General features: G+C 38.4%; 1 protein-coding gene and 1 long non-coding RNA gene across 2 annotated transcripts in view; one reads left to right on the top strand and one right to left on the bottom strand.

Moving 5' to 3' along the window:
* Nucleotides 1–15,093, bottom strand: part of CALCB (calcitonin related polypeptide beta) — a 243,126-nt gene that overhangs the window by 178,619 nt on the left and 49,414 nt on the right. The window lies entirely within an intron of this gene.
* The window catches only part of LOC112667676 (uncharacterized), a 40,682-nt gene that overhangs the window by 11,030 nt on the left and 14,559 nt on the right, over nt 1–15,093 (top strand). Inside the window, exon 2 of the long non-coding RNA XR_004807882.2 lies at nt 11,370–11,422. This is a non-coding gene — a long non-coding RNA (uncharacterized LOC112667676). The remainder of the gene's footprint in view (nt 1–11,369; nt 11,423–15,093) is intronic.

The following is a 15,093-nucleotide window of genomic DNA, read 5'->3' as shown; positions in this document are numbered from 1 at the left end:
CAAGAATAAAGAAGATATGGGGGGACACCTGAGTGGCTCAGCGGTTGAGCGTCTACCTTCAGCTCAGGATGTGATTCTGAGTCTGGGATGGAGTCCCACATCAGGCTCCTTGTGGGGAGCCTGTTTCTCACTCTGCCTATGTCTCTGCTTCTCTCTGTGTGTGTCTCTCATGAATAAATAAATAAAATCTTTATTTTAAAAAAAATATTTTATTTAATAAAATCTTTTAAAAAACAGATAAGGGGATTCTGGAATAAGGAAATGGCATGTGAAAAGTCCCCATGGTAGGAGGAAATGGAGATTTTGACAAAACTGAAAGGATACCAGTGTAACACTGAAGTGGGAAGGAAGGCATGGTGAGAATTGTGCTGGAACAATAGGTGCTACATCATACAAAGCTTTGTGGACTACATTAATTATTTTGTATAGGATTTGGTCATTGTTGGCTACTTTTAGTAGGCAAGAAAACACTTCTATAACCTTCCTAGAACTACAGAACAAGTGAACTCTCCAGGAAGTCTCTAGAGTACCTACCGCATTGCCTTTATGGAAAAAAAATAATCTTATCATTGTCCTGGCAAGCTTGATGAAGAGAGATGACACCCAGATGGATAGTGCTTGACACAGGGCCCTACCAAAGACAAACACAAAATATTTGTTAGCTCTATCCATCATTTACATGTAGCAGCAACTGCTACAGGAATATCCAGAGGAGTTTCGAGAACAGAGCAAAAATATCTAAGAATCCAAATAATTAGAGCCTTCTCATTAAGCTATATATATTCTAGAGAATGAATAGATAAATTTGTAGACTGGATTCAGCTGATAAGATAGCTCATAAAAAAATAAGTCAAGGGATGCTTGGGTGGCTCAGTGATTGAGCATCTGCCTTTGGCTCAGGGCATGATGCTGGGATCCTGGGATCAAGTCCCACATCAGGTTCCCCACAGGGAGCCTGCTTCTCCTTCTGAGTATGTCTCTGTGTCTCTCTGTGTGCATCTCATGAATAAATAAATAAAATCTTAAAAAAATAAAAAAAAAAAACAAGTCAAGGGAATACCTGGGTGCCTTAGTGGTTGAGCATCACCCTTGGGTTCAGGTTGTATCCCAGATTGGGGTTGAGTCCTACATCAGGCTCCCCATAGGGAGCCTGCATCTCCCTCTACCTATGTCTCTGCCTCTCTCTGTCTCTGTCTCTGTCTCTCTCTCTCTCTCATGAATAAATAAATAAAATCTATTTTTAAAATAGTACATGAAAAGATCCTCAATTATCACCAATCATTAGGGGAATAAATATTAAAATCTATAATGAGGTACTGCCACAGTATTGTAAGAATGGCTAAAATTGAGAAGGCTGAGAATATCAAGCCTTGTCAAGGATGTGGGGAACAGGGCAAATGATTATAAATTTCTGCTGCTTGACATGAGAGCATAAAATGGCGTAGCCATTTGTAAACCAGCACAGTCAATTTAGTTAAAATAGGCATTTGCCATGTAATGTCTTGCTACTTATCCAAGAGAAAAGACTGTGACCTGTCATAGAAGCATGTGTACATGAATGTTCATAAAAGTGTCATACATAACAACTGAAACTGGAAATAATACGTGTCCACTCAATGAATTTTGGTATATAATGAAATACTACTTAACTCTTTCACCCCAGTCCTTGGGCATTAAGAGCCAATTAATACCCATTTAATGCCCCCCCAATAGTTGTATGTGATACATGCAACAATGTATATAAATCTCCCAAGTATTATGCTGACAGAAAGAGGCTAGATGCAAGAGAGTGCATATTATCTGCCTATGGAAAAATGAATCAACAGTGATAGAAATCAATCAGTGATTGGATGAGGAATAGGGCTTTGGGAGATATGGACTTCAAAGTGGCATCAGAAATGTTCTGGGATGATGGAGATATTTTCTATCTTTTGTTGTGATAATGATATCAGTTTTATGGAACACTTGCACTAAAACTCATGGAAGTATAATTCATGTGTATAATTTTATATTATATAATTTTTACCTCATGAATGTTGCTTTTAAAACTAAGAAAAAATTATCATATGTAAACTAAGTATTTTTAGGAGTATACCAGGGATAATTCACAGAAATTAAATAATACTTAGAAAATGTATTGCCTTCTCTTTGTCTTTGCAAGATTAACTACACAGGCAAACAGAATATATAATTATTTGCTTTAATTACATATCCGTAGCTAGCTAGCTAGTTATTGGTATAAAAGTTTTTACCCCAGGAAAAGTACTCAAAATATTTTCTGTTATCTTTAAAACATTTGTGGGAAAGGATCACATAATAAGCCTGATAGAAAATCTCAATAAATTTCCCAAGCAAAAAATTCTAAAGTTCACTGTCTATCAAACCTCAATGCAAGAAAACCTGGAACTAAATCACTGAAGGGTAATCTTAAAAGCTATTTTAAATTTGAGATTTCTCTACTAAATTACTTTGCATTAAAGAAGATATCAAAAGAAAAGTTAAAGACAATTTTTAAAATGGGAACTTCACATCTCAGAACATGATGCATGGTTAAAGATAAAGTCAGAGTAAAACTTACAGAGTTTCCTAATTTACTTATTCAGCCAACAAATAGTCATTGAAGGGTTACACTATTCTAGATTTTTTTCTATGCTCCAGGGATATAGGTTGAGAAAAATCTAACTTCCTTCATTGAGTGACATGCTAGTGGAATTACAGTGAGCAAAACCCCCCTATAGATATATAATATCTCACACGGTGATAAAACTTTTGGGTTAAATAAGGCCAAATAAGGTGGATGGAGAGTGTTCAGAGAGGGATGTCATTTTGTGTACAGTACTCGGAAGACTGTCCTGAGAAGGTGATGTTGCATCAGAATTCTGAAGGAAGGGAGAGGAGTCAGGCGTGCAGGAATTGGGGGCATAGCATTGTAGGCAGAGAACACAGTTCCAAGGCCCTGAGGAAGCTGGGAATGGAATAGGCAGTGGGTTAGTTAGGCAGGTGGGGAGATGAGAGAAATGATATGGGGTCAGATCATGCAGTACCTCTTCAGCTACCCTGAAGACTTTGACTCTAAGTGAGATGGGGAATCTGTGGAAGGTTTTGAGCAGAGGATAGAAGCAATATGACTTACTTCTAGCAAGTGATTCTAGCAAGAATCACTCCGAAGTGTCTATATGAAAAGGGTAGAAACACGGAGATCAGTTGGGAGATTGTTGTTATAGTTCATGTCAAACATGATGGAGACCTGGATCAGGAAGAGTCAGAGGGGGTGGGAAGAAGTGGTTACATGCAAGTAAGACAAAGAGAATATGTGCAGTTTAATTTAATAATTCAACTCAGAAATCTAGGAAGAGACCAGCTCAATAAAGTTTTCAACAATTATGTGGGAGAAGGGAATTAAGTGATCAGCAAAGAAAGGAGTGAATTAAAGAGAAGAAAGATAGCAGCATTGAAAAATTAATATTAAAGCTCTTACTTAAAAAGTTTAATTAAAAAGAAATTTCTGATAAAGTAAGTGAGGGAAACGAAAAGGGAAAATGCAGATATACCACATCCAGAATGGAAAGAAAGATATATTTTAAAAAAGAAAGATGGGATCCCTGGGTGGCGCAGCGGTTTAGCGCCTGCCTTTGGCCCAGGGCGCGATCCTGGAGACCCGGGATCGAATCCCACGTTGGGCTCCCGGTGCACGGAGCCTGCTTCTCCCTCTGCCTGTGTCTCTGCCTCTCTCTCTCTCTCTCTCTCTGTGACTATCATAAATAAATAAAAAATTAAAAAAAAACATAAAATAAAATAAAAAAGATATAATGTCAAATATGAAGATTTTGAATTATAATGAAAGTACAATTTGCTAACACATCAAAAAATTCAAAATAGCAAATTTCACAGAAATATAGGTAAAACAAGAATAGATAGAATAAAATATATAGTATAACAATAGAGTAGAATAAGCATAGCAGAAATTGAAAACCTTAAGAACTCCCTGAGAAAACCTAAACCTAAAAGAACTATGTGAGAAAGTTTAACAGTTGAATTATATAAAGCCTTGAGCTCGGTTTCATGCTTTTTACATTGATGTGAAACATTAAAAATTCAAAAATTTGCTAACTCATTGAATGACATTAGCATAGCCCTAATATTAAACTTAACAATGGTAGTACAAAATCCTTAATAAATCACAAACACACTGAATTTGGAAGTATATTTTATTACATATTTTCTGACCAAGTAGAGTTTATCAAGAAGCAGTGTAGTGATTTAAGACACCAGACTCTGGAGCTAGATAGCCTACAAATAGTTTTACATCTTGATATGCATCTGATAGCCATATGGCTTTGGTTAACCTGTTTAATGTCTCTGTATCTCAGTTTCTTCACCCATAAAATGGATCTATGATACTTAAGCAATCCTTGTAAAGATTACAAGAGTTAATTCTGTGAAGCATTTACTATAGTCTAGCATGTAGTAAGTACTCAGAAATATTAATTGTTATTATTAGATTCTATGCCTGGTTATGTATTATCATAATAGTAAGTCAGAGGAGAAAAGTCCTAAGATTTTGTGGTTTTGATGAAATTTAATATTCCTTTATGATTTTTAAAAACTCTCTCAGCATACAATAAGAAGAAAGATACTTTCTTAGGATGATAAAGAAACTCTGTTTGAAATCAATAGCCTTAATCTTCAAGGATACCTATAATCATTTGTGTCTCAACATTATCAGAAAGTCGTACATGATATAAAAAGAACTAAACTATGAACTAAGATTTACTGTTATATAAGGATGAAACAGTTGTCTACCTGGAAAACCCAATGCCAACCAAAATCTAAACAGGAATTTTAAAGAAGTGACAATTAGTCTAACTTTCTCCTGGAAAAATAAATGTGTAAAAATTGCCAAGAGCATAGAAAATAAGTATAAAGTACCTTACCAGAACTAATAGGACTTGGTATTTCCAGGCTGCCTGCCCCTACATCTCTGAGCCTATGTGCCACCCACTGGTACTGGCCAAAGGTCCAAACTGATTTCCCAGTGACCACTAGGCACAAGACAAGACTATGAGCACCCTGGTGATCCACTGTGTGTGTAGTATCTGCAGAGCTATAGCGTCCTGTGTGCAAGTGCACTCAATGGAATAGAGTAGAGCCCAGAAAGAAACCCGGGATATTATGGTTGATTAATGCATGACAAAGGAGGAAAGAGTATGCAATGAGAAAAAGACAGTTTCTTCAACAAATGGGAAACTGGACAGCTGTAAGCAAAAAAGTGAAAATGGACCAATTACAAACAACATATGCAAAAATAGACTCAAAATGGATTAAAAACCTAAACATGAAATAAGAAACCATGAAAATCATAGAAGAGAGCACAGGCAGTAATTTCTCTGACATTGACCAAAGAAACAATTTTCTAGATGTGAGTCCTCAGTCAAGGGAAACAAAAGCAAAAATAGATTTTTAGGACTTTATCAAGAGAAAAATCTTCTGCACAGTAAGGGAAACAATCCACAAAACTAAAAGACAACCTACTGAATGGGAGGAAATATTTGCAAATGATATATCCAGTAGAGGGTTAGTATCCAAAATATATAAAGACCTTGTACAATTCAGCACCAAAAAGGCACACAGAATCCCATTCAAAAATGGGCAGGAGACATTAAAAGACATTTCTCCAAAGAAGACATACACGTGGCCAACAGAAATGCCAAAAGATGCCCAACATGGTTACTCCACAGAGAAATTCGAGTCAAAACCACATTGAGATATCATCTCACACCTGTCTGAATGGCTAAAATCAAAAAACATAAAACACAACAAATGTTAGCGAGATTCTGGTAAAAATGGAAACCTCGTGTACTGTTGGTGAGAATGCAAATTGCTACAGCTCCTGTGGAAGATGATATGGAGGTTCCTCAAAGCATTGGAAATATAATTGCCATTTGATCCAGTAATTCCACTACTCAGTATTTACCCAAAGGATACAGACATTCATTTGAAAAGATAAATGCACCCCTATATTTATTGCAGCATTAATTACAATAGCCACAAATGGAGACAACCCAAGTGTCCATTGAAAGATTAATGGACAAAAAGATTTGGTATATACAATGGACTATGACCAGCCATAAAAAAGAATGAAAGCTTGCCATTTACAACAACATGGATGGATGTACAGGGCATAATGCTAAATAAAAGAAGTCAGTCAGAGAAAGATAATACTATACGATTTCAAGGATATGTATATTTAAGAATCAAAGCAAACAAACAAAGATAAAATGAAACCAAGATAAAATGGACACTAAAATATAGAGGACAAAGGGGTGGTTGTTAGACGGTGATGGGTGGTAGGATGGGTAACTATGTTCTTATCTTGATGGGTAATAAATTGTCAAATCAACATATATAGTCCTGAAATGGATGTATGATATATAAGCTGCATGCAAATTATACTGGATTCTTTTTTAAGTACTAAATTATTTTTAATAAATTAGGGATGCATGGATGGCTCAGTTGGTTAAGGTTTGGAATCTTGACATTAGCTCAGCTCAAGATCTCAGGGTCCTGAGATGAATCCCCATTGGGCTCTAGTCCAGGCATGGTGCCTGAGTAAGATTCCCTCCTTCTGAGGTGGGGCACTGGGTGGCTCAGTGGTTGAGCATCCACCTTTGGCTCAGGCAGTGATCCTAGGGTCCTGGGATTGAGTCCCACATCATGCTCCTACAGGGAGCCTGCTGCTCACTCTGCCTATGTTTCTGCCTCTCTCTCTGTCACTCATGAAAATAAGTAAATAAAACCTTTAAAAATAATAAAAGAAAGGCAAGAACCATATGATCCTCTCATTAGATGCACAAAAAACATTTTTCAAAGTACAACATCCTTTCTAATTAAAACTCTTCACAGTGTAGAAGAGGTAACATACCACAGTGTCATAAAAGCCATCGAAGAAAAGCCCACAGTGAATATCATCCTCAACAGGAAAAAATTGAGAGCTTTCCCTTAAGGTCAGGAACACGACAGGAATGTCCACTCACCAGTGTTGTTCAATGCAGTAGTAGAACTGCTAGCCCCAGCAATCTGCCAACAAAAAGAAATAAAAGGCCAATTGTATTAGCAAAGAAGAAGTCAAATTTTCACTCTTCCCAGATGACATGATACTCTATGTGGAAGAACCAAAAAGACTCCACTCCCAAATTCCTAGAAGTCATAAAGGAATTCAGCAGGGTGGCAGGATATAAAATCAATGCACAGAAATCAGTTGCAATTACATACATTAACAATGAAAAAGAAGAAAGAGAAATGAAGGAGTTGATCCCATCTACAATTGCACCCAAAACCATAAGATACCTAAGAATAGACCAAAGAGGTAAAGGATCTGTACTCTGAAAACTATAACATTCATGAAAGAAATCGAGGAAGACACAAAGTAAAATAACAATGTTCCATGCTTATGGATTAGAAGAACAAACATTGCTAAAATGTCTATGCTACCTAGAGCGATCTATACATCCAATGCAATCCCGATCAAAATACCCTCAACTCATTTCACAGAGTTGGAACAAATAATCCTAAAATTTGTATGGAACCAGAAAAGACCCTGAGTAGCCAAAGGAATGTTGAGAAAGAAAACCAGTGCTGGGGATATCACAATGCCTGATTTCAAGCTATATTACAAAACTGTAATCATCAACACAGTATGGTAGTGGCACAAAAAGAGTCACATGGATCAGTGGAACAGAATAAAGAACCCAGAAATGGACCCTCAACTCTGTGGTCAACTAATCTACAAAACAGGAAAGAATGTCCAATGGAAAAAAAGACAATCTCTTCAACAAATGGTGTTGGGAAAATTGGACAGCCACATGCAGAGGAATTGGACTTTTTTAGTAATTAGTTGTATAAGTCCTTTATACTTTATAACTCTTTATTATAAAGAACTCACACAACTCCACAGCAACCCTAAAGAAACAAGTCAAAACACCATTCTGATTAAAGAATGGGCAAAGCCGTCACTCCTGCTAGAATAGCTATTATCAAAACCAAGGGGGGAAAATGAAAAATCAAGAAATAACAATTGTTGGGTATAATGTGGAGAAAAGAGAAACCTGATGCATTACTGTGGGAATGTATGTTGTTGCAACCACGATGGAAAACAGTATAAATGTCCTCTAAAAATTATGACTAGAACTTCATATCATCTGCAATTCCACTTCTGGGTATTTATCTAAAGAAAAGAAAATTGCAGCTTGATACATGTGCCCCTACATTTTCATTACACCATTATTACAATAGCCACAATACGGAAACACTTTGTGTTCAGATAAATGGGTAAATAAAATGTGATATACATATAGTAGAATATTATTAAGTCATAAAAAAGAAGGAAAATTTGCCATTGTGAGAACATGGGTGGACTCGGAGGACATTATACTAGCTGAGATAGTCAAACATGGAAAGATATATACTATATGATATTTCTATGTGGAATAAGGGAAAAAGGATTTTAAAAATATCTTAAACTCATAGATACAAGGAAAGATTGGTGATTGCTAAGTATGGGATGCGGGCTGGGGAGAGGGGTGGGCAAAATGGGTAAAGAGGGTTCATAAAAGGGGGTAAAGTACAAACTAACAGTTATAAAATAAATAAGTCATGGAGTGTAGTATATATCGTGGTGACTATAGTAAAAAAATTCTGTATATTTGAATGTTGCTAACAATGTAGATCTTAAAAATTTAAAAAGTGGTTAACTTTATTGCTACTATAGAATTCGTGTACAGTATAGACTCAATGAGAACCACACCCACAACCATGACAACTGTAGAGGCACCAACATCACCATCACAATAAATCCATTCTAGTCAGCCTGCGGGAGATTCAAAGCTGTAAAAGTAGCTGGATTTTTGTATTTGAAAATTGGCTGTACCGTTTTCCACAGGTAGGGTTTTGGAAGTCGTAACAAGCTGAAAAGTGAACGGACTGAAAATTTATCAGTTATTCTAGAAGAGGAAGGAGGGAGAATAGGAGAGGAAAAAAGGTCAAAATCCTGCTCCCCAAGATTGGAGAGACACAGGGGCAAATACGAGGTGTAATGGCTTACCAGAGGAGAATCACAGAGGGAAACTCAGCAAGAACCAGTGCCTGGAAGTAGAGATGGACTAGGATAACCAGAATTGTGACAAGCGGCTGGACAATTGTAAGAGCTAAAAATTCCAGGAGGACCTGGCCCTGGTTGGGTGGAAGTGTGTTCCACAATTTTATGAGATTTACATCTAAGACTCCACCAGGTTCTCACAGAAGTATCAAAGAAGATCGATCCCCTTATGCTTCTGTAGGGGAGGAGCAAGGAACCATTTTAAATACAGCAGAGCACTGTTTTTCTTAATCACATCTGTCCTCAGCAGAAACTAATTAACTAGAGCTGAAAGTGCTTGGGTATTATCAGAGCCTAAATGACCAGAGGAAGAGAAACACCCAACTCCAGTCAGCTCAAGCCTTCTACATGGTAGAAGGGAAATATCCAACTTTAGCTGGATCTAAGAACCAAAACCAAAAAACTGAAAACATGTGAAGTTTACAGTGCAGAAGCATAGGCTCACATAATCTGAGCCCTTAGGGTAGGTCTGGAGATGCTTCCTCTCCCTCTCTATTCCTAATTGCCAACATTTGGAAGCAATCAAGATGTCCTTCAGAAGGTGAATGGATAAATAAATGGTGGTACATCCAGATGATAGAATATTATTCAGTGGTAAAAAGAAATGAGCTGTGAAGCCATGAAAAGAGATGGGGGTGGGGGGAGGTGCCTGGGTAGCTCACTCGGTTAAGTGTCTGCCTTCTGCTCAGGTCATGGCCTCAGGGTCCTGGGATGGAGCCCTACATTGGGCTACCGATGCAGCAGGGAGTCTGCTTCTCCCTCTCCCTATGCCCCTCCTCCCTGCTCATGCTCTCTCCCTCTCTCAAATAAAAAATAAATAAAATCTTTTAAAAAGAGAGAGAGAGATGGGGGGAACTTAAATGCATATTACTAAGTGCAAGTGGCCAATCTGAAAAGGCTACATACTCTATGGTTCTATATGACATTCTGGAAACAGAAAGGCCATGGAGATAGTGAAAACATCCGAGGATTTTTCGAGCAGTGAAAGGACCCTGTATGGTACTGTAATGTTGGATATATGTTATGATACCTTTGTCCAAGGCCACAGAGGATACAAAACTAAGAGTGAACCCCATTAATCTTAAAACTCTCAGTTATTTTCTCAGAAAAAAATGAGTTTCTTTGAGAATAGCAGAGGATTGCAACTCAGGACATGCAAAATCATAGGCAAATCCAATGAAAAAAGGAGAGGAAAATTATTTTATGGAGAAGAAAGAGGACGTTTAGAGGGCTTGTTTTGTAGGAAAGTCCATTGGAGAAAAGCAAGCATTCATGGTAATGATGGTTTCTGATTGGCTGAGTGGTAGTGGTAGCTGATCTCTTGTAGGAGATGAAATGTACATCTTTTTTCTGTTGTGATCTGTAATTTATGATTCTTTCCTATTGAAGATTCTTTGTTGGAGTGTGTGATTGACAGTCCTTCCTATAATTGACTTTGAGTCAATTGACAATTTGACAATTTGACAATGGACTCTGGCCTCCCAACTCTGCTGAGGTTTCCCCTTATTAATTTTCACAACGCTAAAGCAAGCTGTGGACTTAGGGCATTATGATGTGCAGTGTAGGTTCATGAATTATATCAACAATGTACCACTCTGGTGAGGGGTGTGGATAATGGGGAAGCTATGCATATGAGGGGGCAGGGGTATGTGGAAAATCTGTGGATCTTTCTCTCAGTTTTACTGTGAATCTGAAACTACTCTGAAAACATAAAATGCTTTCAAAAAGTTGTTTGGACTGTGTAAAGAAGAGGCAAAACCAAAGCTTTCCATCAGTAAGATTACTGAAGAACAGGGGCAGAGAATCCTTTGTCTCTGAATCACTTCCCTAAAACATTTTCAGAGGGCAGCAGAGTCCCTACTGTGGAAGGGAGAGCAGAAGTAACTGCCAAAGAGAGGCAGGAAGTGTACCTTGGGGGTGTAGGGGTTGCTGAGCCCATTAAGCAGGTGGACGCTGTAAACAGTAGAAAAGGGAGATGTCAATGTTTAATTAATAACCTAGATATAAAATTATCTTAACGATGTTGCATGGATGAAAACTTATAACAAAATTATACTGAAATAAACCAAAGCAAGAAACTTGAGTTCCATAGTGTCAGGCACTCTGTATGTGTTCTCTCGCTTATTCTCACAGTTTAATAAGGTGGGTGTTATTAGCTTTGTTTTATAGAAGAGGAAGTAGTAAGAGAATTGAGCTTGACAATTCTATTTTCCAGGTGCCATTGAAGCTCTGAGATGCCAGGACAAGGCTTATCTCTTGCAACATCAGGTAAGAGCTCTGATCCTCTGGACACAGCTATTGGATCAGAGCAGGACATCGGTGTGTCCGCCTGCTTCAGGGCTAATGTGACTTGTAGTGAGAGGCTCAATGATCAGATGGGAATCCTTTATAATTCTTGACCCAACATTTGGGATTTGGGCAAGTTTGCTGAAGGAAAATAAATGTTAGTGCTGCCACTTAAGGTAAATAAATTGGTAGAAAATAAAACCAAAATCAGATCCATAATAACATTCATAAAATAAAAATTGTAAATTCTTCAAAGTTCAAAGAAAAATCCACTAACTTCCTATAGTTCTCATTATTTGTTGTTTAACCTTGTCTGAAATTATGGTTCATTCTGGAGAGTTTTGTTTGAACAGTGGATTCAGTGGTGGATGGGGTGGGGTTCAAGTTGTAGAAGGAATGCTGGGTGTCAGGAGATGGGATTCTAATTCCTACCCGTAACTGAAATGGTGTGACTTTGCGAAGATCATTGGTCTTTGATTTCCACATTGTTCAAACTTATCTATTGGATTGAGAGATTTTGAAGTTCCCATCTAATTCTAAGAGCCTACAAATATGCTGCAAACTTTATGCTATCTTTAAAGTAATTATCTGTGACAAGGTACTCACTCCTTGGCCTCCTCCATTTGCCTGTCAGGTACTGTTGGTTCATGACTCTATTCTTCTGTGTTTCCAAACCAGCAATGGCCAGTCATGTCCTTTTCACACTGCATCACTTTTACCTCCTTGTCTCATCCCCTCTTCCACTTGGAAGGACTCTTGTGATTTTACTGGGTTCATTGGGATAATCCGGGAAAATATATCCTTCTCAAATTCTCAATTTAATCACATCTTCAGAGTCCCTTCTGCTATGTATGGTAAGATATCCTCAATATCCAGGGATTAGAATAAGTCATATCTGTGTGTGAAGGTTGGGTGGGACATTTTTCTGGCTACCACAATACTAGAGGACTGGTCTGACTGGCAAGGCCTGTAAGTCTTAGACGCTTGGAGAAAAAAGCTGCTGTGGGCTAGAGTCAGAAAGTGGCTGAATAGAGGACAAGTTACAGAGTCCCTGATAAGGATGTGGGGCAGGGAGTGAGGAGACAAGATAACTCCTCTTTATATCAGGTGCTGTTCTCTGTGCTCCTTCCATTGGAAAGGGAGCCCTCCTGAACATGACCTGTATGGCTGTCCACATTCAGCCAGGACCTTAGGCTGTCCACACCCTAAGGAGGGTGTCTCTAGAAATCATGAAATTTCAAGTATAAGATCTTCTTCCCTTAGCAACCTCCAATGTATTTTGTGTTTTGCAATAATCCTGTTCACATGTGCTACAGAAAAAGGGGAGATATGGAGCAAATTGGTGCCAATTGAGTGCATCTCCAGTAGAGGTGGGAAATGGAGAGCTTTGCCATTATACTACTCTAGGCCTTGCTAGGGACTTAGGATGCTATTAAATCAACCCTGAAGTTGGGACATGGATGTTAGCCCCATGCTTTAGATGCCTCTACTAGACTTCTTTGATAACAACCAAACAGCAAAAATACTAAATGAGCACTGGATTAAAAATCACCTGATGGAAACTACTTCTTTTTTTTAAAGATTTTATTTATTTATTCATGAAAGACACAGAGAGAGAGAGGCAGAGACAGAGGCAGAGGGAGAAGCAGGCTCCCCACAAGAAGCCCTATGCGGGACTCGATCCTAGATGCCGGGATCACACCCTGAGCCAAAGGCACTCAACCGCTGAACCACCCAGGTGTCCCAGGAAACTACTTTTTAAGAAAGTATTTAGAACCTTTACTGCAGTTGAGCAGGCAATAGAGAAGAGTTTAAATGTGTGGGTGCACACAAACTTCAAGTCTTTCCACTACCCAAATTTGAGGAAGCTCTAATATGTCCCTGCTGCCACAAGATAATGTAATTATTATTCACATTCAGGCATCAGGGTTTTCAGAACTTTGATTTAGGATTCCCTCTCCCTTCGGTGGGACATATCAACTGCCATTAAGAGTCTAGAATCTAGGAGGTGATGTCAGTGGACTTTAGGTTACACAAGGCATGAGAAAGACATTTATGGCAGAAGGAAAGAATGGTATTTTGTGTTCATGGGGTCTCCCTGGATTCTTATAGTAGGAAAATAAGATAACCTAGTAGAGTTGATTTGCCCTGGGGGCTGCTTTCCTACCTGCACAGCACCTTTCCTGTAGGCACCAGGAGAGGTTCCTTCCAAGATCCAGAAACCATGTTTAGGGTGCCTTCAGCTGCCAGGGCAAGAACTGAATGTCGTGGAGAAGGACCAGGTTACTCTGAGAGGTGGATGGACTCAGCTGGTGACATCAGGAATTACTCTGGCTGGGATCCTGTTAGATGATTAAAATTCTCCCTTGGCTCAGATTTATAGAATGCAGAATGACTCTCCTCTTCCTGACTGAGAACACTGTTCCATGGAGAAGAAGGATAGAAATAGGAACCTTCCCACTATGCCAGAAAGCTCCTTGCAGAGGTGATTCCCTTAGGTCAGTATCGGGAACCATAAAGTTTCTGATTGGGTTGGGAAGAGTCTGGCTTTAGGTTCTTGTGCAAGTGGAGTTGAGTCTTGGCGCTATCATTCACCTCTTGTTCTTAAGCAGATGATACTTCCCTTGACCCAGTGTTTCTGACCATATAAAATGTGAATAGCAATAACTACCTCGCTGAAGTAAAGATAGTTTATGTTAAAGACCAGACACATTGCTTGGCACAGAGCAGATTCTTCAGAGTGGTGCCTATTATTTTAGTATTGGTATTATTATTGCTTATCTAACTACATCAGCTGAGTATGATATATCAAATGAAATTAGTACATAGTCCTCTTCCTTAAGAGTAGGGCAATGTGTCTTAATTTCTAAAAATAGGGGACACCTGGGTGGCTCAGCGGTTGAGCGTCTGCCTTCAGCCCAGGGTGTGATCCTGGAGTCCCTGGATCAAGTCCCACATCAGGCTCCCTGCATGGAGCCTGCTTTTCCCTCTGCCTATGTCTCTGCCTCTCTCTCTCTCTCTCTCTCTCTCTCTCTCTGTCTCTCATGAATAAATAAATAAAATATTTTTAAAAATTCTAAAAATTAAACCAACTGCCAAAGCCACAAAGAAGGAATCTGCTTTACCTATGCCTCTCAGATGCCAAACTGGCTGTGTTGCAGACTCACTGTCCAGGTTTAATAATAATTTATTTTAAACACCCGGCGCATTGCCCAGCATGGAGGAGGCACTCAAGAATGGTGGCTGTAATTATCATTATAACAAAAGCTTACCCCTTCAAGTTCCACATTATATCAACTTGTATGGAAAAGTAGATAAAAAGCATTGCATATTTCTCTACCTCTTAAAAAGGATATACTGAATATAACTTTATTTTTTATTAATTTTATAGAAGCATCATAAGAATATCCACTCCATTGGGCACCAATATTACCTGCTTTCAGGGACTATAAGACATGTAGAGCTAATACCTCTAAACTAGATAATATCTTGCTCTCTTTCTTTGATCTTGGTCTAAAATTAATACACTTTTATGGTTCTTGTATTTCTTCTCATAAAGATGTTAATGATCACTTCTTGCCTGTGTCATTGTGTCTTTTGCAAAACCCACTCACTCCTATGTTAATTGGTATGCAGTGAAGTAAACAGCAAGA

The sequence above is a fragment of the Canis lupus genome, chromosome 21 (genome assembly GCF_003254725.2).
Source record: "Canis lupus dingo isolate Sandy chromosome 21, ASM325472v2, whole genome shotgun sequence".
NCBI classification, from domain to species: domain Eukaryota; kingdom Metazoa; phylum Chordata; class Mammalia; order Carnivora; family Canidae; genus Canis; species Canis lupus.
Note: the sequence above shows the minus strand (reverse complement) of the source record. Positions and strands in the feature narration are given on the sequence as shown.